A 23,818-nucleotide genomic window follows, 5' to 3' on the forward strand; every position below is an offset into this window, starting at 1 on the left:
ATTGGCTCTGATCATACTATAGCTGATGTTTCTAAGAAACCCTCATGCTTCAGAAGTATCCAGACCTGACTATATTTTTAGTATTTTGAAGCATATATTAGGTTCTAAACAAAGGAAAAGATTTTGTGAAAATTTTGGAAACTTTTCTGGAAAAAAGTTTCCTATGGAAAAGATAACATGTCTGAGGAAAAAGCATATGCATGTCAACTTTGGAAAAGTTGCCACAAACTCAGAAAAATGGGGGTTTGTAAACCTCCATAAAGTGATTAGTCCTTTTCCAGTCAGAAATGCCTTTTTTGTGTACAGTACACATAAGATTAGTGAATGAATGAGACTTGACATCAAGAGTTTATTTCCTGAAAGCTCCTGAAACAGGATGCTAGAGAAACATCTAGAACTTATATAGACAAAAAAATAAAAAATATATTTAATCACCAGATGCAATAGAGGAAAAATTGGATTTGGAGCCATTTGCAGAGCAGGAATTATGTTTTGCATCCTGAGTTTTAATAATGAAATTGCAAATGTTATATTCTGGTTCTAACCATCACAATGCCTGTTAAGCATACACACGTTTTACTGAAATATCAATCAAATATTATTGTCTGGAAAACGACACAAAGTGTGTATTGATTTGCTGCAACACTTAAAGTGATTAAAGAGACAAATAATACAATGATTTAGAATGTTATTAAAATATTCACATACTTAATTTTTGTAAATACAGTAGATCTTGTAAGAAAATAGTGATCAGCTGTATTCCTTTATGTTTATGTTTGGTATTTAATAGTGTTGTTATTTTTTAGACTAACACATGTATTTGGTTTTTTATCATGTGTAGCACTGGACACTTGCTAAAAGATGCTGTGCCATTTTTCATGGCCTCTTTAGCAGAATTATGTTAGAGGAGTAGCATTTTATCAATATTTCTTGTTTCTAATCTTAAAGTAATATCCTGGCATTTCTTTGAGAGGCTGACAGTAGTCAAAATAGTTACACTTATGTATTAGTCATCACTTAACAACTCTGTTTAATAAATGGGGAACAAGTATTCTGTAAAAAAGAGGAAGTGACTTTGGTTTATATAGCAGGTCCTTGGTCTAAGGGGAGACAAAGACACCCATTTAGAACTGAAAGAGAACATGTTCTTTGTCTGAAAAGCCAATACAGAAAATGCATACAGCAAATAGTGTGCCTGCAGCATTACTGAAGGTAATATTTTTTCAGAATATTTCTTCAAGAAATAGAACCAAGAAAACAGAGGTAATTGATTGAAATATATTACTTACTGATTAAAATCAAAAGAGATAACTTCGCTGCAGCAAGCTCTGGCAGCTAAAATGTTTTTAAATTATGTGTTTGTATTTCAGTGATGTCCAGAGATGTTCTGAATTGGCTGGGGGTCATTGTAATGGACAAAGAGGAAAATAATTTCATTGCCATAAAATGCTTTGTATCATAGTTTAAGGGGCTAATGAAGTGAGAAAACTAATGGGTTAAATGTGTTAACGTTTACACCAATGTGTTTATCTGTTTTATGAAGATGATGTGAAGTTCCATATTAGGTACAATTTTTGCATGTGATGTACTGAGCACATGGGTGTTACTCCATGGCTACTGTAGTGTTTCCTGAGGTTGGTGTTCAGACATAGTTCTGGTGCTCTTGGCTGCATCACATTCTTAGATGCATGCTGCTAGAAATCACAGTTGCAGCAGTGTGTGCAGGTGCACTCCTCAATACTTGGTGCTGGCTGATGCTTAGGCCTGAGTCAGCTTCTTGTTCTCACTCCAGCTGTGCATCCCCACGTGTGCTCAGGGTGGGAAAAGGGAAGAGCAATGAGAGAAAGAGCCGTGGCTGTTCCTGTGCTGCTGTCCGCTGCATTCCGCAGCTGGGTCAAGGCTGATGGCTCCACCCTGTTCAAGCTTTTTACAATGCTTCTATCATGTAGTGATGGAAGCAGCAGGAGTGGCTTTACATTTACACAGAATTGGTTTAGATTAGATATTAGGAAAAATTATTTTATTGTGATGGCAGTGAGATGCTGGCACAAATTGCCCTAGGAATGTTGCTGATAAAGTTCAAGACAGGTTGAATGGAGCTTTGAGCAACCTGATCTGGTGCAAGGTGTCCTGGCTCAGGGCAGGGAGGTTGGAACTAGATGATCTTCCAGATGCCTTCCAAACCACACCATTCCATGATTCTGTAAGCTCTAGTGCTGTCTTTGGGGCTACACCTCTCCAAATGAGTTTTTCTGGAGGAAAGACTTCCAGCCACATTACACTTATTGTGTGAAGGTGAAAGGATAGTTAATCAGCCTTGATCTGTCTTCTCTTCACTTTTTGTTGTACTTTTGATGGAAGAACAGCAAGTCTGTTGTGGGATTTTGAAAGATGTAGAATATGATACAAGGATTTTACACTCAATTAGACTCAGGCAGGCTGAATTCCTCTCACCTCTTGGCTACAAGTAATAGGTATAAACAAAGGACATAAACTTGTATCATTCTTGCTGATGTTGGTCAGAAGTTTTAGAACGGCCTAATGACAGACACAGGGTGTTATTGACTACTTGTAATAGCTAGCCTGGATACAAGGTAGTAGGAAAGTAATCTCTAACTGATGGTCAGAAGTTTCTAAGGCTGAGAGAAATGAAGCTAGATAAAAGACAGAGAAAAAAAAAAATCAAATGAAAGCTTGTTCTTAAAATCTCTGATGTAGAGGAGGTAACGAGATCCTGATTCTTCTTTGGTCAATTTAAACTTAAAGTCCATTATTAAAAAAAAACAACCCAAAAAGCAACCCAGCCTCCCCCCTGGCCCCCCAACCTGAACCCCAAACTTATTTTTTTATCAGCATTCAGGTTCTGCAAATATGGCAGAGGCAGGAAGCCTATTAATGTGCTACTGCCCCCAGAGTGTCCTTAGAACTGGATGTCTCATAAAAAACCCCACACTCAACAACTTATCATGAAATGCTAGAATTGCTTTCAAAAATCGGAGATGTTTTTTCTTTCCTAATAGCGGTCACTTCCTTCATATTTTCCAAAGTACTTAGGACATATTTTCAATTAATAGCCATAATTAATAGAAAAAAGTCTTAGCTTCTCAATACATCTGAAAAGCATTATCTTTCCATGACATAGCTTACCATTATTCAAAGTAATTTTTTTATTATTTCACTCTGCTAAAAATTTATCAGTGATTTTTTCAATTTATTTATCTTTGAAAGGAGACTTCTTCTAATGTAAACCCGCAAAAATGGGAGGATGTATTTATATCTACTTATGTTTTAAAAGATCAGTGGAGGAATTTTAAAAATAATGCAACTTTAGACAATGTTTATTCATATTGCATGAGTGCTATTCCTGACATAAGTGGAGCTACTCAAAAAGTGAAGCACTGTTAAACATGAGCAAAGACATCAAAACCATGCCCAGAATGTGTGGAAAATATGCAGTGTTCTGTAATTGCTCAGTTTCTGGTAATGTTTCTCTGTATATGGAACAATGGGTGTTTGGTTTTTTTATCATAGTTTTTAGCAGCACAAGATGACAATACTGAAATCTCCCACATCTATATTTGGACCATACTTCCTTCTTTCAAATGTCACTGCATATTTTTAGACATGAAGAAAGGGGGATCTAAATTCTTTCAACATACTGCACAATGTGTGATGTTTAAACATGCCCTTTTAAAATGGACCCTAAATGTAGCTATGATTCCCCACCAGTTCCTACTGGGGAAATAAGTCCTGGAGTCTAGAGTGGGGACCTGGGCTCCAAAAAGGAAATTTCTGTCTTGCATCCAAGGTTTTGATCTTCCCAGAGTGGAGATGTGCCTCCACGTGTGTGCTGCGGCCACAGAGGTGCAGCCTGCACTGACATTGTTGTGCTCCCTGCCTTCTTTGTGCCAGTTTGGTGCATGTGCACATCGTGTTACGCTGAGCTCAGTGTCACCCAGCCTGTGATGTGGATAGAGTACCTGGAACTGCATGGGCAGAAGTAGGCAGTATGCAGGTGTGCAGGCACAGAATGCATTTACTCATCTCCATGTGTGTGTAGGGTGCAGCACATCCAGCTCTCCATGGCTTTGGAAGGAGCTTTGGGTGGGAAGTGTCATGAATCCTACTTTTCTCTTTGCTTACCTTCAATGACCAGAAGCCTTGTCCTTATGGTGTAAGAAGGAAGAAGAGTTATATATGCATTTACCTGAAAAAAAAATCTGCTCTGTTAGTTGGAGAAAGGATTATTGCAGGACTTGATGACAAACGGCCAATTTAAAAATGAAGTCTGATGCAGATATAAGAAACTCTTTCAATGTCATGTATTTGAGTTCCAAAATAATCTTTTTCTTGCTATTTTTGTATGGACTAATTTTTTTTTCTTATCACATTTTTGTCAGTAGGTTTTTCCATAAGATTGTCTCTCTGTTGTGTTTGAATGCCTCACCATTGTTTTGGGATCTTTGTGACCCTTTTCACTCTAACTTTTGCAGTCTAACACAGCAAGTTTCTGCATTTACATTGCTTATCTGAGAATATGCAAAAAAAATAAGGTGCTGTGTTCTTTGTGAGACTAAGGCCTTTGTGTGGTAATGTAATATATGGAGAAGGTGGGAAAGAGAAAGACATAAAGAGTCTGGAAGGTATAAGAAAAGCTAGAAAAAAAAGCTATTTTGTGCATAGGTGCTGCCTGACTTATGCAATAAAACAGCATAATGATAAACTGTGAATATATACATAAGATATGTTTATCTTATATTATAGATTTTAACATTACCATTTTGCTTTAGCTTAATTTTACAGTCAGTTTTTATAAATAAAGGTATATAAATAATTAGCAACAAAAAAAGATAAGTATAATTTCCTTATGCAAAGCATTTAGCCTGGTATATGCATGCCATTTTTTTTTCTGATGAAATACCAGTTTTTCTTTATTTTTTGTATTTCTATGTATTTTGTTCAACTGCTCTCAAAATTCTCAGTGGCTCTGTTTGTTAGGACCCAAATGTGTTGTGTGTGCCTCCTCCCCAGTGTGAAAATTGATAGTGGTTGTTCCATGCTGTAAATGCTGCAGGCCAAATAGAACAGCTGTTTGCTGACCAGATACCACTCTCTAGTTAATAACAGAGAAATATCTATGACAGGTTTATTTTTATGTTATCACTAGAACTTAAAGGTGATGTCTGTGTTTGCACTGACTTGTGGCTGTCTTTCACTCTGCCACTTCCAGGTCATTCTGCCATTTTAGAACTCGCTGTTCTTGCCTAAATACTTCCATTGCTTTTTTGAAATTAGTATTGCCATAGTTAAATTTCTAAGTTTGGAAATACCCCATTGTTTACCTGTAGGTTGACTTTTTTTTCCTTTTGGCAACATTATTACTGATGCCAAATGCTAAATTGGAGTTATTTAATTTTTCCCCTTCTTCCGAACCATCCTACTGAAAATAAGACAGAACTTGACTACTGGCTTTTCAGAAATGACTCACTTTTCTCCTCTCCTGATCACATCAGTTTTACTGCTATGAGTTTTTCTGTCTTCTCAGATTTCTCACCTGCTCATGACACAGAATCAGAAAGATCTGATTAAGGTGGTATTTTGTCACTTTTTCAGTGTCCTGGATATGGCCCATTAACTGGAAACTCTTTTTGCAACTGCAGCTATCATGGTAGCACTCCTTTGTTTCTTTATTTTCCCATTCCAACTAAATTTTAAGGAATAGAGGGAAGACAATAACCTCATTTTAAAGTATATAAGGAATCTGCTGATGGAGGAAAAATCTTATGTTGGAATGGCTGAACCAACTTAATGTCTCTTGAAATGGGTTTGAGGGTAGGATTCCATGTTGGCAAAACTTTGTTCTCAGAGTGTTATGTTGACAGAAAGTGAAACCAGAGTGAAAGTGCAGATCTAAGATGTTTGAGGTATAAAGTCCCTGGGGTATAAAGTTGTGTATAGTAATTTTTCTGTGTGAGCACTTGAACATCATGTGAGTGAGAATGACTCAGAGCTGTCTTTCTTCAACTGAATAAAATATCACCACGTTTCCCAGTAATGTGTGCCAGCCCTTTTTGGTAAACTTAGTTTATTTATTCTATAGTGGGGCATGTATTATTGTGAAGTAAGACAGCGAGTATAATTTATAGAGGAATAATATTGTTTGGGGGACTGCATGCTGTTAGAATAGTTGAGATTAAAAGAAAATAGTCACTGTCTTAAAATCATGATGTGTAGCTTCTAAAAAACACTGAATGTTTCTAATAGAGAGACATATTTGTCTAATAAAATTAAATAGCCAGGAAAATGTGCATGTTATAAATATAATTATAAAGATTATAAATATACTGTATAATATGCAAAATTTTAATATATGTGCATATAATTTAATATATAATATGAATTTGACAAAAATATAAAAAAAAAAAAAGCAAGTGACTTCTGATTTAGTAAACATAGTGAGAAGATAATAATAAAAACTGAAGTTACATGTAGGCTCAGCCCTACACATGTTGCCACTGAGAAGTGTCTAGTTTTCTGTGTAGGTATTTCTTTTACTAGAGCTCTTAAAAAGCGTATAATACAAACATCCATCAGGAAAAATATGGATACAATTTATCACATAGCAGATCTGGGAAATGCATGAGATGATTTCCTGATGGCAATTCAAGTTGTTATTTTCCATGATTTTGTGACTGAGAGGCTCTAATGTTTCTGATTTTTATTGAAGTGCTGGGAAATTAGTTAGTCTGAAGAGCTTATATAAAAAATAGAAAAATTACTGCATGTGCAAGACAAACAGAAAAGGTCAGGTATTTTTTTAAAGAAAGCCTGCTTACATGAACTTTATGCAGATTTTAAACTCTGAACTTTTTATATTCTTTTCATGTTTTTACCTACCAATCTGCAGTCTTGTTTAGTATCTAACAGCAGAAAATCTGGCAGCAATCATATGCATGTGCTCCTCATAGCATTCTTGGAAAAAAAAAATCTGGCAGATTAAAACCAGTTGCTAAAGAAGAACTGTGGGCCTGTGAATTCTCTACCTTTCTGCTGCTTCCTGGGAGGGTTATTCCCTGGGATGCTCTGAGCCTCCTACCCAGCTCACTTCCAGTCTTTTCTATAAGCATCATTTTCCCCACACATTGATCAATCAATCATGGGCCAAGTTACAGAGTACCACTAAATTGCCTTCAATATGAATGGACTCTAAGGATTCAAATCAGGAAGTGCTTTATTTTTTGCTTTAGTTTGTTTTCATCTCTCTGGCTTTCTGTGGTTCACGTATGATGGCATTCATCAAAACTGGTGCTACCCTGTCAGGGAAATGGCAATACCAGCTTCCTTTGAAGGGTGCTTTTTGTAGCCCTTTCATGCTTCAAATTGCTCCAGGTGCCTGTGCCTACTCCCAGCAGGTTTCCCAAGCACAGCTGGGCACAGCAGAAGCACTATCATCCCTTCAGAAGGACAATCAGCCCTATCTCTTGGCATCAATATTCACACTTTGCATAAGCCCCTCAGAAGAAGATTTCCATTTTTAATGGTTTTAATTAGCATTTATGAAAAACTGGTCTCACATGATATAAAGCAACAGATTAAATTTGTTAAGTGGATAATAATAAAATGTGAGTTGATTTGTTTCACTGGAGTTTAAAAGGCTTTTGCTCAATGGGGCCTCCATGTTAATTCATTAAGCATGCTTTAGACCTTATGGAGATTTTTTTAAAATTTAATTAACACAGATCAAACTCCCAGGAGATTTTATGTCCTCCACAGCAGTGTGTGATAGAGACAGTAATTTAAAACTTATTTATAGGTCTTTGTGTTCATTTACTTGAAAAAGGGATTAAAAAATTCTATGAAATCATTCTAATATGACAGAAGCTACTGAAGTACTTTAGAGTAGGAGCAAATGTGCTTATAAATGATGGAAGAGCAGTGGCTAAGACTGGGCTTCAGATTTTTTTTTTTTTTCCTGACAGCAAAAATGGCTAGTACCTGCTAAGCAAACCATTTGAACATTTTGTCCACAGATGTTTTAACCCATGCTGCAGAAGCAGGCCCTTAAGCTGGGTCCCAAGACCTCGACCCCTCCTTCTCACAGTGTTCATCAGTGGGCCTGGCTGAGCTCTGTCTAAGTGTAAAAGATGGGATGAAAATATGTGGTGTGGTTAGGGTGATCTCCAAGGAATTAATGGGTTGTTGGTTTCACCCTCAACACCCTGAGGAGGTCCCCAAGAGTTGCTGGAGCACTGTAATAGCATCTTATATTTTCTTAATAAAAAGAAATCACTTCTAGAGACATTTTTGTACTTCTCTCAATGTGATTGCTACCATTTTTCATTGAACTCAGTGATTTCTAAGTCTAAGAATCAGTTCCCTCCTGTCTGTTTTTCATAGTGTTGTGGCTGAACTGATGTATCCATGTTCTACATGTAAATTGTTTCTCAGGTGCTTTGAATTAGATTCAGAGGGAAAAAAAAATAAAATCACTTCCCTACAAAAAATAATGAGAAGTAGAGAGAGAGAAATTCAGAGAGAGAGAGAAGCATTCATTGAGGAATACAAAAGCAAAGAACCGCCTAAATACTCCCAAATAGATTCTGTAAAGCATACGAGAGCCATGGAAGGAGATCTCAAGCAATTGTGCAGTGTCTAAATTCTCCTTTATCATGTGTCCCATCAGGCTGCCTCTGTTCTCAAACAGGGTCTTGAGACAAAATGATATGATATTGCAATTAAATAATATATTGTGTCCCATACACAAAGGGCAGGAAAAGATCGATTGCATACAGCATTGAAGTTGTTCTTCCAAGCCAGGGACCAGACTGATTCTTAGTGGAAGCAGATGGAACAGAGTGAATATATGCTTTGCTCAGGAAGTTCCAGAATAGCATGTTTTACAATCCTTTAAGAGATAGGATTTGCTCTGGGATTCAGCCAGCCTTGTGTCCACCTGTGAGCTAGACTCCCTTGACCTCCATGGATATCTGGTCAATATGGTCAGAGCTGCAAGGAGAGTGATTCAACTGACTGGCTTCTCCCAGGGGAACTGAGTTACCCTCGTGTTGCTGCTTTGGAACTGCTGACTGTAATGGAAGCCTAGATACCCAATGCAGTGAGGACTTCTTCAGAGAGTCTCTTAATCTTCAACCTCAGCCAAAGAGTCCTCTTGATAGACATGATATTTGAACATTGTTTCCTGCAGTACTTCTGTAGCAGTGTGTTTTAATCTACATGGTCTGATGTAAAAGTAGTTGAATGCAGGTTTTTACATTTTATTTTATGATTGTACTGATGGCTGCTTTATACTCTTCAGAGTTCAGTCAAGATTTTTCAGTATTCTATGCAGGAGAATTCTATGCATGCTGAAATGTTCAGTGATGAGAGTTTTACTATTCCACTCTGCCAGCAATTCTCTGAGAGGTGCTGATGCTATGTGTCAGTAGTCAGGCAGATCTGTATTGCAGTACTGAGGTATGGGATCACTGTCATTCTGTGTTCTTTGGGCATTAGGAAAACCTGAGCTCTACCTCCTTCATTGTTTTAGTCAACAACAAATATCAAATGTGTGGGATTGTGCAACAAATGCAAAATATATAGGATTTTGTTGGAAGGTTGCTGGTTGCTGCTCCCTCCAAGTTTTATTTTGTACATCTCAGAAGTGATTATGATTATGATTATGATTATGATTATGATTATGATTATGATTATGATTATGATTATGATTATGATTATGATTATGATTATGATTATGATTATGATTATGATTATGTCAGTGTTATGATTATTATTCTGATTTGTTGCACTTTGCAGATTTCAGCAATATTCCTGGGGGATTTTTTGTGTTGCATACCTTAAAATGTGCAATCATGATCCCAAGCATCATAAGGATTTTCTCTGTGCTATGCCTTTCAGAAAAGCATTTATTTTGTCTTTGAGGACTGCTTTTTGGAGCTCCCTATGATTACTGTCATTTCTTCTTCACTGCTTTTAAGCCTTGGGAATATTTTTATCTCCATCGAAAAAAAAAAAAAAAAAAGAGAAAAAAATGTGAAATGAACATCTTTATAAGGTGTTCCCAAATTGTAATGATTTAATACTGGGTCTGAGGCCTTCCTGAGGTCTAGCAGAACATCTGATAGATTTTATCACAAAAAGAAAATTACATTCAGAAGAAACTCTTAGCAAGGTAACAGAGCTGTTAAAATAGAACTTTCAAAGGAAATACATTTTTTAAAAGCCTAAACTTTAATTTAATATAATGTATTTTCCAGAAAATAAAATTCAGAATCATTCAGTTTCCCCAACACTTAAACATATACTTATGAGTGAGAGAGACAGAAAAACTTTACCAGCTTCTGTACAAATGATGAAGAATATTCCTGAATCTGGGCTTCTTATATCCATGATCAAAAAATGGTCTGCTCTGGCAGACTATTACATCTGACAAGAGAAAGAGTGGTGGTTCATACCATCTTTCAGGTTGTGTTAATAACATTTTTTTTCTGAAAACTTCATTAAAATCCTATGCACAGCAAGGTTTTTTGAGTTTCATCTTTCAAGAACATTGGAGTTATAAAAAGATTAAATGAAACTGTGGAGTCTAAAGGAAACCCACCCAATCCCATCTGAACTCTGTACCATAATACACTTTAATCTTTCATAACATCATGAAATAATACTCTTTTAACCACAAGAGTATAGTTAGAAAGCCATATTAAAATATACAACATAGTAGTATAGCTGGGAATTTTTAAAACACCCTCTCTGCAAGTATTTATACTGAACAAAATACCACTCATTACAAAAAATATATAAAGTATTTGCTATCTTCTGAACATGTTCATTTTAATATTTTTATTTAATTTTTATGATGTTTCAAGATGGGAAATTAAACATCACAAATGGTAAACGATATTCCCAGCTGCCTCTATATTAGTAAAAAAATTCTTCTGGTTCAGCAAATTGTAAGGAAAGACCACCTTCTCCTATTTCACAACCTCTGGATCAATTAAAACCTTCTCTGAGTTTCCTGCAGGAAAGGCCTTAGGCTCATATTTGTGTCACATATTTATACAAAATGAACTCATGTTGGAAGTTCCTCATCCAGGAGCCTGGAGCTGTGTGTGTACATCAGTCTGTGCAGGACTTTAAACTCAGTGCAGTGTTAGGTAATTGGCCTGTGAATGGAGTTGTGAGTTATGGCAATCTGAATGTCCTTTTTTTAGGGTGCAATTTAACTTAGCGTTTTCTTGGTTTCTAACCTGTAATTTTTGTGCAGTGAAGATGTGAGATGGTGGATGCTCTTGGAAGCAATGCATCCCCTTTTTCCAGACATCACATCTTCTGCTGAGGCACAGACATGACAGGCAGCACTAACCTTTTCCAGTATTTGTAAAGTATTTCCAGTCCTTTTTTTGTTCAGTGGATCAACTGCTTTGCAAGTTTTATAAATCATGACGTGCCTTCTTCCTTTTGAGGCTCCTTGAAATGCCTCTGCAATTTCCAAACTGCTAGCTGGAGGTGCAGAGCAACTACTTAAAGGGAAGGTTTTGGTAAGTGGGACTGAAATTCATCCCATCTAATTTTCATCAAAGCATGTTAAGCATTCAGTCTAAACTTTTGTCTAGACTTCCTCTCGAGAGGATGGGGGCATAAGAAGTAGAAAACCTCCTCCCAAGGTGAGTAATTTTATCCCCTGAAGTTTTAAAACAGACATGAAATGAATAATTTTCTATGTCTCTATTAAGGAGCCTAGATGGCGAGCTTAGACCACACATGAACTTTCAGCGAGATGAATGTGGTCTGGAAAAAGATGAGAAGGATAAATAAAGCAGAGCTCAACTCTGTAGAAGAGGATAATGAGTGGGCTTATGTAGTCAATGAACTTTCCCTTCTTTGTGGTATCAGGACACTTGAATCAGTGAGAAAGCATAGGGCTTTCTAATAGGGAGAAGACAAAGCAGAGAAGTTGGGAATGTGGAGGGAAAAATTTGTGAATGTACCATATGACAAAAGGTTTTTACCTTGTCCACCAGATAAACTCTATGGGATATCAAAGGGGAGTTCTGTCTGCAGACAGGAAAGATAGAAGAGAAGAGATGATCTGATATATTTGGCAATATTTCCCCTGCTTGATGTCTGCAGAAGGGGAACCCCCAGAGAGCTTTAGTCAGCCTACCACGTGAACTTCAGGAGGAAATGTTCTCCTTTACATTGTCAAACATCCCTTGTGTGCAAGTTACATTTTGAACACACTATTTCTACCAAAAAAAAAAAAAAAAAAAAAAAGAGTCACACAAATTTTGCACTGAGTTAATTCAGATACTCTGCCCTAGTTTTGGACAAAATCCAGACAATCAAAGACCTCAGCTCTCAGTTTTGGACATATTGGGATGCTTCTATGAATTTTAGAGTACAGAGGAGGTAAAAGTCAACCCTTGCACATTATTCAGGGAAACCTTAACTCCATGGTAAGTTACTTCACCCTGTTTGTTAGGCAGTATAAGATGCAGTGAGAATATATAAATAAGAGTAGCTCCTAGAAGCTGATACTCTCTCACAGACTAACACAGAATTGGGATGGTTGCATATTGCCTCTGCTTTGCAGTCAGGGATGCTCAGAGAGGTAGCTCTTCAGGGAATTGAAGGTAACACAGAAAGCCAGCAGTAAAACTTGGTTGCTGACTTTTGGGCTAATGCCCAAGCCATTTATTGCAATTTGTTTAGCTTCATTTGCTTGAGGCCTAAATGAAGGAGTATCAAACTGATTCTGCTTCACAAAGGTCTTTCACAAAGTGCTGGCTGCAGCAAGTTGTATGTAGAAGAGGATGCACACAACTCCAGTTGTTAAAGTCACAAAAGATTGAAAGAAAGAGAACGAGGAATCTCATCTGGCCTATGTTTAGTGAGGTTGGCTACCTTTTCTAAGATATTTGTGGCATCAATGTTCCTCTGTTTGATTTTCCTGCCTACGCAAGAAGCAACTGAGGCTTCGTGTTGCTGTGTGAAACCATATGGTGATCAGGGTGATCAGAGCAGGAGCAGCTCTGCTCCAGTATCCTTGTGGTGCAAGGTGGGAGCGAGGGCAGGTGGAGGGGCTGCAGCCTCCCCAGACCTGTCCCACAGCCTGGCAGCTCTGATGAGTCCTGAGAACATGCCAGCCCCCAGTCCCCATCCCTGCCTTGCCCTGTGCAGCCCAGAGGCCAAGCCACAGAGCTGCATAGGTGGGAGGTGTGGGAAAGTTTTCAGACAGTGAAAATTCAGGCTGAGTCCTGAGTTTAGTGCCAAACCGTGGGCACAAACTACTGCAGGTGACCCCAGCTGAGAACTCCTTGTGGGCCAGATGCTCATAAGGGGACAGGAAAGCTGCTGCAATGGGGCCAATGAAGATTTTCCCTGGCATAGGGGAATTCCTTTGTAGCTTTTCTCCATGAAGAGAAAGAAGACAACTGAAAGTTTTGAAAATGTTTCTCTCTATTCTCTTTTACTCTACTTTTTACTGTTTGGTGTTTGCTTCCCTGAGTCCTGTAACACTGTTGTTTCACCATCTCTTTTTTTGAGTAGTACTGATCATCAGGGCTACAGAGAAAAAAGCTTTGAGAGGAAACACCTGCAAATTAGACTCTTAATTGGTTTTCTTTCCAAAATCAAATCTTACACAAACCCTGCAAGATTTCTTTCATAAAGAAACCAAAAAGAGCCTCTCAGCAGCCTTCTCAGCCAACTCACCTCCAAGACTCCCGTTTTTCCACTGTAAGGTTCTTTCAAACCTTTTACACAAAAGAAAAAACCAAAAAACCCCAGACCAAGTCCCCTGATAGCAAAGAGTATCAGACTTGAGCTCTGGAAGGAACAAAGTTACCTAACTAACTGTAACAAATGGATGGCAACAAGAGCACTGGGCTTTGTTTCACGGTTTCTCACATCTATTCATTATTTGTATTGGCAAAATTACGCCTTTTATTGTCACTGTGCGTGCTGGTGGCTCTGCTGATGAAACCACTGGAAGGTTGTGGGTCCCCAGTCAGTGTTTACCATCATTCCTGGCAATGAGTGAGCTGCAGAGTACTTGCTGTGGGGTTTTTCTTTCTCTCTGGTGCAGGAACTGCTTATGTAGACAGCACTAACATTTTAGCTGATCCCCTGAGAGTCAGAAGCTGCTGAGTGGTTCTAGTTTAAGGCCCTCTGTTGCCTTTTACAAATCCTTGTTGCATCCCTGAAAACCAGAGGCACACCAGCCCACTGCAGTGCCTGCTGCAGCAATGCTTACAGCCCAGGGTTTGCAAAGCCCAAAAGCCTCCCAGAGCTCGCTGCATGTCACAAAAGGCAAAGTCAGTTCTAGCTCAGGTTACCTGTCTTAAAAGTCTAATATGAAAGTATTGTTTCCAATTTTCTACATTTTGGGAAGGTGGGAAAGGCTTAAAGTGATATTTATAGTCATTCTAGATTTTGGTCTCATTTTACTTTAAAGATTCATTAAAACTCAAATTAAGCAAGACTCCTGCTGTTAGCTCAGTCAGCTGTGAAGGGCTCTGCAAAACTCTTACACATCCTTTGAAAGTAACTGAGTAAGAGGAAAAAAAAACCTGCTAAGGCTTTCCTTTTGATATAGAAGGATTTGTTCAACAAGGATTTTCATTTGTTTTAAGACTTTGATTACTTAAATATTTTCAGAGAAGAAAGCATTCATGATTCTTAATTTCTTCCTGAGTTGGGAAACTGCTATATCTTAAGCAGAGAATTGAATTTTTGTATTCTTCTTAAGGATCCTTTCTTGCTAATCTTCCAGATAAAATGAACTCTAGAGTGAAATTCATTAATCGTGATATCTTAATAATATTATATCTTAATAATATGTATCTTAATAACTTCAAAGGAAGTATCTTCCCTTTTAGATTACGAATATCTGATAGGTGAAAGCCACCTGTACTGTGACTGGCTGGGGACATCTAGTGGAGAAAAAGTAAAATACTGAAAATGCCAGGAACTAAAAATGCTGCTGCCCCAAAGTCAAAATCAGCACTTTCACGACTGAACAGAAACTTGCTCTTCTTAAACCCTAAATTAAAAGTTTATGGACAAAATAAAATTGTTTCCTATTTGTAGAAGATTCGATTGTGTCTTTTTAGTTATCTTTAAATAATACATTATAATTAATTTAATTTCATTATGGGTGCAGGAGGGTTTTTTCCCCCCCATTGTTTAATTAATCTGGTAAGTAAATTGCTTACCTTTAATTCGGATTCCTTGCCTAACATAAAACAAAGACAATATTTGTCAAATAATAGTTGCCAACTATTTTATTAATTTTGAGATGTTTGGATGGAAGATGTTTTAAGAAGTATGTACAGGTAGCTCAAACATTCCTTTCTTAAAATAGAATCATAGAATTTAGGCTTTTTAGAATTAAAGCAGTCAATTAAGTGAATTTCTACTACTCACACTACCAATATTATTACATTTAATCTTTGACATATTTTATATAGGACCTTGCAACTCAACTTGGTTTTGGAACTGTACTGTCATACTAGCAAGAAAAATGCTTATTTTGACTACTTCAAATGCAGGTTCAGAATCCTGAGTCTTTCTCAGGGCAATTTTAAATCTCCAGGTAGTGGGATATTGACTTGCAACGACACCAATCAGAGCAGTATTCCTTGAGATTGGCCAACCAAAGGAGCCTGCAGGTTTTAGAAGCTACTTGGGAGTAGCATCAAAACAATTACTGACCTGCCATTATGATTATAGAAAGGCCAAATAATATTTAATGAACACAATAACCATCCTCCCATCTATCTCACTACACTTAGATGCTCAATTCACTTAGAAAGAAACCCACACAGGTGTGTACAGGTAGGCTTGTGATATGCTAAGTCACTTATGGAAGCAGTCTGAGACTGATTTCAGGAGCCAAAGCCAAGGAAAACACCTTGTTCCAAGGAAAGTTTCAGGCTAGAACACATGGGAGGGCAGGTGTTGTGGTGTGATCTTATTCTGGAATAGCTTGGGTTGCAAGGGACCTTTAATGATCGGCTGGTTCCAACTCCCCTGCCATGTAGAAAACCATAAAATGGGATGCAGCTAAACTGAGCTGTACCAAGGACCTGTGGGGAAGTAGTACACCACCAATATGTGTTGATTCACATTTCTGTTGGTGAAAGAGAGTTATATTTATGGCCAAGATCAGCAGTAGCTTCAGACAGGGACACTTAATCGTGCCTCTGTAGTGATGCAAGGAAACACAACTTGTGTAGCAGCCACCTCAAGGAAGAACTGGGCTACTTTGGGTCTGAAATTTGAGAGAATCAGGAAACAGCATCTCCTCAGAGGCAACATGAAAGCTATTCTACTCAGTCTACTCTATATTATTCTCAGTGCATCAAAAGGCCTTGGGAAAAGTGCCACAGATTTTTAGTTTAGCATAGAATTTTTGAGGTTGCTCTTCAGAATGGCAAAATTCTGAAGAGGAAAAGTCAAGTAAATGCACATGAACCCTGAGCCTTAGCCATTGGGAGTTATTCTAACAAGTCATTCTAAAAGCAGTCTTCAAGAAGGCAGGGAGGTTGAGTCCATAAGCAGAACTAGGCAGGTAGATTGAGGTTATCCATAAGCAGGAGTAAAATTTACTTCCTTAGAATTGTAGAAGAGTGTCCTTCCCCTCTCCAGAGAAATGTCATGGTAATCTTCTCTCCCACAAATTGAGTTACACTAGCCAGGTTCTCAACAGTCCTGACTACTGTTTTCCAGAGACTAGTGAGAACTCTCTGTGGTCAGGCACTGTTGCTATGGAGTTCTACTGTAAGATCAGCAAAAGAAGACACTCAACATTTTGTGTATTAGAATCTATGGGATTGTGATAAACTGTTCCTTTATCTGCTATTTGTTTACAGGAATTGTCTTCTGAAATCTTCCCTTTGTTTAATAGGCCCTGGGTGAATAGTAAAAGCCTCTTTGGAGGAAAAATCTGTCCTGAAGGTCTAACAGTTACTTAAATTAGATTTTAAATCTAGGAGAGATGTAAGATTTGCCAAGACTCTGCATCATATAGCTAAATCAAATACTACTGAAATCCAACTCTTCCTCCAGGGAGAACCAACCCATTGGCATCACTAAGTAGCTAAATACTGTTTTTTCGGGACTTTTTTCAGATGTTTGACACTGAGAGAGTTTAATTTATAGCACTGATGAAATTACATTTGAACTGGAAATAGTTTGGGCATGTGTGTGACTGGATTAGAAAGGAAAAATTCACCCTCTGTTAGACAAAATCACACCAGAGATTTTTTCCTGGCTCTAAGCAGAGTCCCTCTTGGATCAGTTGACCTCTTTAATAGAAGAGTCTGTCCTTCCATTAAATCAAAGGGAACAGAAGTCAGTCCTGTAAGCAGGTGGCTGTCTCTGGGTGATGTCCAAGGTCAGACTTTCTAACTCTTGTCTGAGTTACTGGGGAAACTGCCCATGAAATTGGAGACATTGTGAAGGTAGAGGCTAAACAAGCTGTTCACTCCCCTGCTAGTGTTATGAGGACTCAAGACTGATGTGTCTTTGTGAAAACAGAAAAGCTTAAATTCTCACTCAGACTGATGAGATTTTAGACAAGCTGCACAGTGCATTCTTCCTTATGGAAAAAATTTAATTAAGTGCTACTGCCTTCTAGACTCAGTTTCAGCACTGGGTGAACCAGCTCATTGCAGAGAATGAAGGTGTTTGACCAATGATACATCAACAGCACCTTATTTCTATTGAGCAAAAGAAAAATATATTCCCTGGGGTAAGGGTGGCTTGGAACACATCCAAAAATATAAAAAAGATAAAAATATTTTGAATTTTATTTAAAAATATAAAAATATTCAATATATATATATATCAAATATAAAAAATATGAAAAATATAAAGTGAGTTTTCTAGGACTGGTTTATTGAAGTGGCACACAATGATTTGAAGCCACATGCAGGATAGCTGGGATTGACTGAGGTGAAGGGCTTATCCCAGGGCTGTGTCTGTCCCCTTTTAAAACATTGAAATTTTATGGGAGATCTGTGCCAGTTTTATAAATGGTTGGCTTAGGCAATAACAAAGAAAATATTTTCTGAACTCGTTATTTTGAAAAGTTTTTACATGAAAATTAGAGTAACAAAGCAAAAAAACTCCAGGTGTTCTAAATTCATATTTTGACTAAACTTCCAGGCATTTCTCAGTCACAAATTTGTTGAAGTACTGTGCTGTGGCAGAGTGCTGTGAGGCAAAGGGGATAATCAATTGTGTACTTGGAAAAAAGAAAAATCTTGATTGACAAGAATATTATTTACAACTGTTGAAAAATAGGGCCCTGCATTTTTTTAATTCTTAAAATATGGAAAGCCTGACAATATTTTTGTCTAGTCACTATTTTTTTACCCTGTTCTGTATACAAGACTCGCTTCTAGTATTGCAGCTAACTGGTCTGAAAAATCTGACCATTGTTACTATAAATTTCTTCATGTTCCTCTTGTCATTAAGTGGTTTTGGAGATGCTGCATAGTTTTTTCAAGAATAAATGAAAGAGCTGTCTAGTGAAATCTTGCTATAATAAATGAAGATAGAGTAATTAGTATAGGACAATAGTGGGAAAATCACCCAGATTTGGCAGATAGTACACTTAGTACTGGGGATTTTTCAACCCTGTCAGTCTCTTTATCAAACCTACTCCTTAACACCTCTAATGGAATGTTTCCAAGCAACTTGTTCAAATACTTAACCATCTTAAAATTTGAAAAGTTCTTATGGATAGCAAATCTTAATTCTTTTAGCTTTTATCAAATCTGCAGAGGGCAAAAAGAACAGTGGGTTTCATTCTATCTCTAAAGCCCTTTCACACACTGAAAGAATATTCCCATTTCCTCTAATTTTTATTTTTTAAAATAGAATATTTCTTTTAACAGACCTTGGAGGTGATGGTTTCTATCTTTTATATTATTAACTATTGGGCTGTTTCCCAAAGGAGAAATAATCTCTATATTACATTACAGTACCCAAAAATGAGCACTCCCCTCTAGGTGACTTCTCCTACACTAAACAATTCTTGTGTCTTGTATGTGATGATTCCCAAAGTATGAGACATTTGAATGTCTTTTTACAGTGGAATCACGTTCTTGGCTTAAATCAAATGTCTGATTCACTGAAAGCCCAAAGCCTTTTTTCAGTATGGCTGAATAGTCAACTGTTTCCCTATTGTATTTATCACTTGAATTTTCCTTAGCACTTTACTTAGCCTATACTGAATATTACCGTGTTGTTTTCAAAATGTGCCTTTTGTTTAATAACACTACTAAAAAAATTTAAACCAAGTTCTGCTGAACACTTGTAACCTGTTCTAGTTTGAACAGCTCTGCAAATGTGACAAGTTTGTTCTCAAGTCAGTCATCCAAGACACTGAGGAAATTACTGAATGCAGCCTGCAATGGATGTCTGCAGCCTGTCACTTGATTTCTTCTCACAGCTGGGCAGATAACTTTTAATAGCTAGCTTGTGAGTACATTTTCTTGGGTGGCTACACACCTATTTACCAAAATTTATCAATTTGTACTCTGTATTTCTATATTTTGTGAGCAAGAATTGCATTTAAAGCAGTGCCAATAGCATTACTAAGTGTTCTATCTGCCAATATCTGACCTAATCTCACCCTTTGTGAGTGCTGAGGCAAAGGTTATACTAACTTTTCAGCCTTTACTCTGTGCTGTTCACTTTCTTTCCTTGTTAAGTACTAGGCATTATTTTCTTGCCGTCCTCCCATTCCTAAACTGTATTTCTTCTTGAATTTTATGTTTCTTGTTAGATTAAATTATTTTCATTTTGATTTACTCTACATGGTATTACTTTACAGTCTTACATGTATGCTTGTAAGTCCTTGTTCCTGCTTGTGTATTTCTTATTATATTTTTGTTTATATTTAGATTTGTTTGCTTTCCTTTTTCTTTTCTTGTCTCTTAAAGAGCTTCTGATGGAGCCATATTGGTCTCTTACTGTGCTCCATGTTTCTTCTACATCATGAGAGTCTACCATTTTATCTTTAATATAGCCCCTTTCAGTAACTGTGAACTCTGTTGCAGTCTTTTTTCTCCCGTTTAGAATAACTTCCCAAGAGACCCCACCTTCCAGTTCCCTCAACCTGATGAATTCTGGTTTTTTTGGACTACATTGTCCTTATTCAGCCTCTCTGGTTCCTGCCTTTTTTAGATTTGTGAGCTCCATAGTTTTGTAATCACTGTTTTCAGCAGAGTGAGATTGATTTTTTCCTTTCAAAATTCCAGCCTGTTCCTGCTGAAGTAGACTCTCTTAACTGTGAGCAAGTTTATTCCCAAAGCTACAGAAATCCTCATAAATTTGGTGCATCTCTCTAACCTAGCAGGGGTTATTTGGATTGCTATGAACGAGCCACACCAAACCTGACATCATCCTTCCCAACACTGCAAGGGCTTTTTATAATTTCACGATGGAAAATGCAACCTCTCCCTGTCTGGTAAGTAGTTTTGATCCAAACAACGGGGGATGACAGCTGCAGAGTTTCCTTGGGATTATTGCATCATTAAGGAAACAAATTCAGAGCATTTATCACAGCGTCAGAAATTGTTCAGGGTGTCTCTGATACACTGAAAAAACACAGAATCACCAAATGGGTAATTTGAAGGACCAGAATAATTTGGTTTATCTGGCAATCACCTAGTCCACCTTCCCTGTTTAGAACAAGCTGAGCTATAGCACACTGCCTATGGAGGTGTGCCCATGGACTTTTGAATATCTCCAAGGATGGTGACTCCACAACGTCCTCAGACAAACTGCTCCAGTGTTTGAAGAGTAAGAAAATGTTTTTCCTTACATTTAATTGGAATTTCCTATATTTCAATTTTCTGCCCACTCTCTCTTGGGCCTGTCCCTGGGAGCTACTGACAAGTCTGCTCTATTTTCTTTATTCCCTGCCATCAGGGATTTAGACTTCTCTAAAAAAAGTCTGACCAGTCCCAGCCCTTTCAGCTTCTTCACCTATCTCATCATCTTCATGGTCCCCTGCCTTGCTGCCTTCAGTAAGTTTGTGTGTCTGTTTGTATCTTCCTTCTTGCCCATCTTTGAGGTTGACATTTGCTTTCTTCTAGGAAAGATGATCAAGAAAGGCTTCACAAATTACATGCTACTAAGTCACATGCACTGCTGTGTTTTAAATGTTCCCTAATCTGATCTTCCTCCAACAAGGGCCAGTCTTGTTGCTCCAGAAAAATGCCATAACAAGAGTTGCCAGAGTGTGATGGGGAACCAGTCTCATGGCATACAGCCCATTTTAGAGATGTGCTCAAAAACCAGACTTTTTTGGCCAGGATTCACCTTAATGTAGGACATTTTATTTATTTCAGCTTTACTTTTAAAAAAATCACAGAAATACCCATTGATAAAATTCAGTCCAATGGCACTTATTTTATGAAGAACATAAGTTTTATCAAAGTGAAATATATAAAATATATCCTCTAATAAAACATTAATATAAAGGCAGGAGGAGTCATATTGCAATATGAAATTTTCTCCTGAGGAACATGCTAGAAGAACCTTAATTTCATTCTGAATAGTACTGAACAAAACATCATTTTTTCAGTAGAAATACTGGACAATACGTATCAGCAAGAACATCCCTGGTGACAATTCACTGATCCATACATGCACACTGGATAACTAAGTAGGGAAATTATGAATATAGCTCTGCCTACCTATTTAGACTTCTGAAAAATTTACTTGCTATTTGCATGTCTCTTGCAATGCAAGGTAGAAAGATTTTGTGTAAACTTCAGATTATTTGGATTTGAAAAATATACACCAAGGGTAATGTAAGATTTGGCTGAGAACTGCTTTTGTTTGTTTTTTTGTTTTGTTAATGTGCCCTTTTGAGAAACTCCCTGCAGCCCAAGAAATCAAGATAAAATTCCAAAAATCATCTTTAGATAAGAACATAATCTCTCCAGAGCATGAATGTCCTTGCTTTGTAGAATATACAGCAGCAACCAGGAATGGTTAGCTGGCTTAGCTTCATTTAGTCCAGATGATTGGATTGTTCACACTTCAGGAAGATATTCAGTTCAATATTAAATAAATGAGTGAAATACATGTTCATCCTCAGTTCTCCCACATGCTTCTGCAGGTGAATAGCCACAGGAGCTATGGATACAGGGAATGCTGCTTTGGTGTTATTACAGTCTTTGCCATCATTCCCAGAGCCCGTGACTACCCTGAGTAGTTCGGACCAGAGTTCTGGAATTAGGTAGTAAGGATGGGAGAGCAAGTGGTGATTTATGGCAGACTTCCCTCAGGGGGGATGGATATCTGTCCAGATGGCAGTTTGCAGTCTCCAGTGGCAGCATGCTGGCAGTCCCTGTGTGCAGGGGCTCTGCTCAGGTGTGGGGTGGGCCCTTGTGGACATGTCCCCACGCAGGACACAGGAGGGCAGGGGAAAGTTCTGGGCAAGGAATTTCCCATTTTGCAGCTATACCTGGCCTTATGAGTCAGAACACTGAGCTTTTCTCCCCTTAAAAGGCATAATTTAGTACTTTCTCTCCAAGTGGTTGCTGTCTTCTCTCCTTACTAAAAATCCTGAGAGGCTAAAAGTCTGTCTTCTTTACTTGAGCCAAAATCAAAGAAAGTAGAATGAGGCTCTCTGTGAGTTTAGATGGGTTTGGATTTACAGAAGGCATACTTTGCACACCAAGTATACATTACAGATTAAAATGTACTGATTGAAAAGGAAATACAAGTAATAATGCCATAAGCTTTCATTCAGAAGCTGTCTGAAAAAACAACACTTGGTTGTATTGCAATTATGCCAACACATGCAGCCTTTCTTTCCAGGTATGCATTAAAAACTATTGCCCTTAGACACTCTAACAATTTGCATATACAGAATCCCTTATGTCGAGCAAAAATGACTTGCATAATAAATTGCACGTGCACAAAGAAGAAGGTGTGCAAAATAAACACATCAACTAGCTGAATACTAATTACTTATATGCAAAATCTGGAGGCACTCAATATGCAGAACCAATCAGTTATCATAGTGAACACCTATAACTAATTTCCTCCAGGAAGAAAATTTTCCATTAGCTTTAGTGAATTTATACCCATTATAGAAAGGTTGTAGCTAAATAAATATTATTTTAGTTTAATTGGATTAAAAATTAGAAATGCAAATTCTGGTGCACCATGTCTCTGAGTCCTTGTCTCCCTTTTTATGGTAATACCCTTCTAATGGTTTAAGCCTATGAAGAAAAAACACTGAAGATTTTAACTAGCAGCTTTGCAGGGGGGCAGAAAGGAGCAAAGAAGATTTAGTGGTGAAAAGAGCAAATAAATAGGTGCTCCAAGATTAAAAAGAGGGTAGAAGTGCATGCTGAGCTGTTGAAAGACCTCTCTGTGTTTAAAGAAAAATATTGTTTGGTTCTTTCACCAGTGCATGATCAAAATAAGAGGTACAAATTAGTTCATGGCTGCTGAAGCTACAAAACATCATGCAGAGAGCTGTCTTTGGGAACGTTTTAATGAGGAGAAGAGGTCATCAGACTGTGACATTGCTTTTCAGAATTCTTCAAGAACAACACAGACTTCCTGTTCCAAATGTGGTAAAGAATAAAACAACCTTAGTAGTAATCGTACAACTTTTGAACCGTGTTCCTTGGAAATACTGTACCGTGCTCATTTTGTAGCTTTAGTTAGCTATCTCAAAGGAACTCTTCCATATTTTCCATGTGCTCTTATTTCAAAAGTACAGTGAAATGATAGAGCTTCAACAAGGATTATATTTATA

The 23,818-nt window shown here is 37.6% G+C and overlaps 1 protein-coding gene across 1 annotated transcript in view; it reads left to right on the forward strand.

Moving 5' to 3' along the window:
- Positions 1 to 1,130: 1,130 nt before the first annotated feature.
- Positions 1,131 to 23,818, forward strand: part of TFEC (transcription factor EC) — a 125,240-nt gene continuing 102,552 nt past the window's right edge. The window contains 1 exon segment of the mRNA XM_050969953.1: positions 1,131 to 1,212. The gene's annotated coding sequence lies outside the window, so the exon portion shown is untranslated.

Source organism: Serinus canaria, chromosome 1A (genome assembly GCF_022539315.1).
Source record: "Serinus canaria isolate serCan28SL12 chromosome 1A, serCan2020, whole genome shotgun sequence".
NCBI classification, from domain to species: domain Eukaryota; kingdom Metazoa; phylum Chordata; class Aves; order Passeriformes; family Fringillidae; genus Serinus; species Serinus canaria.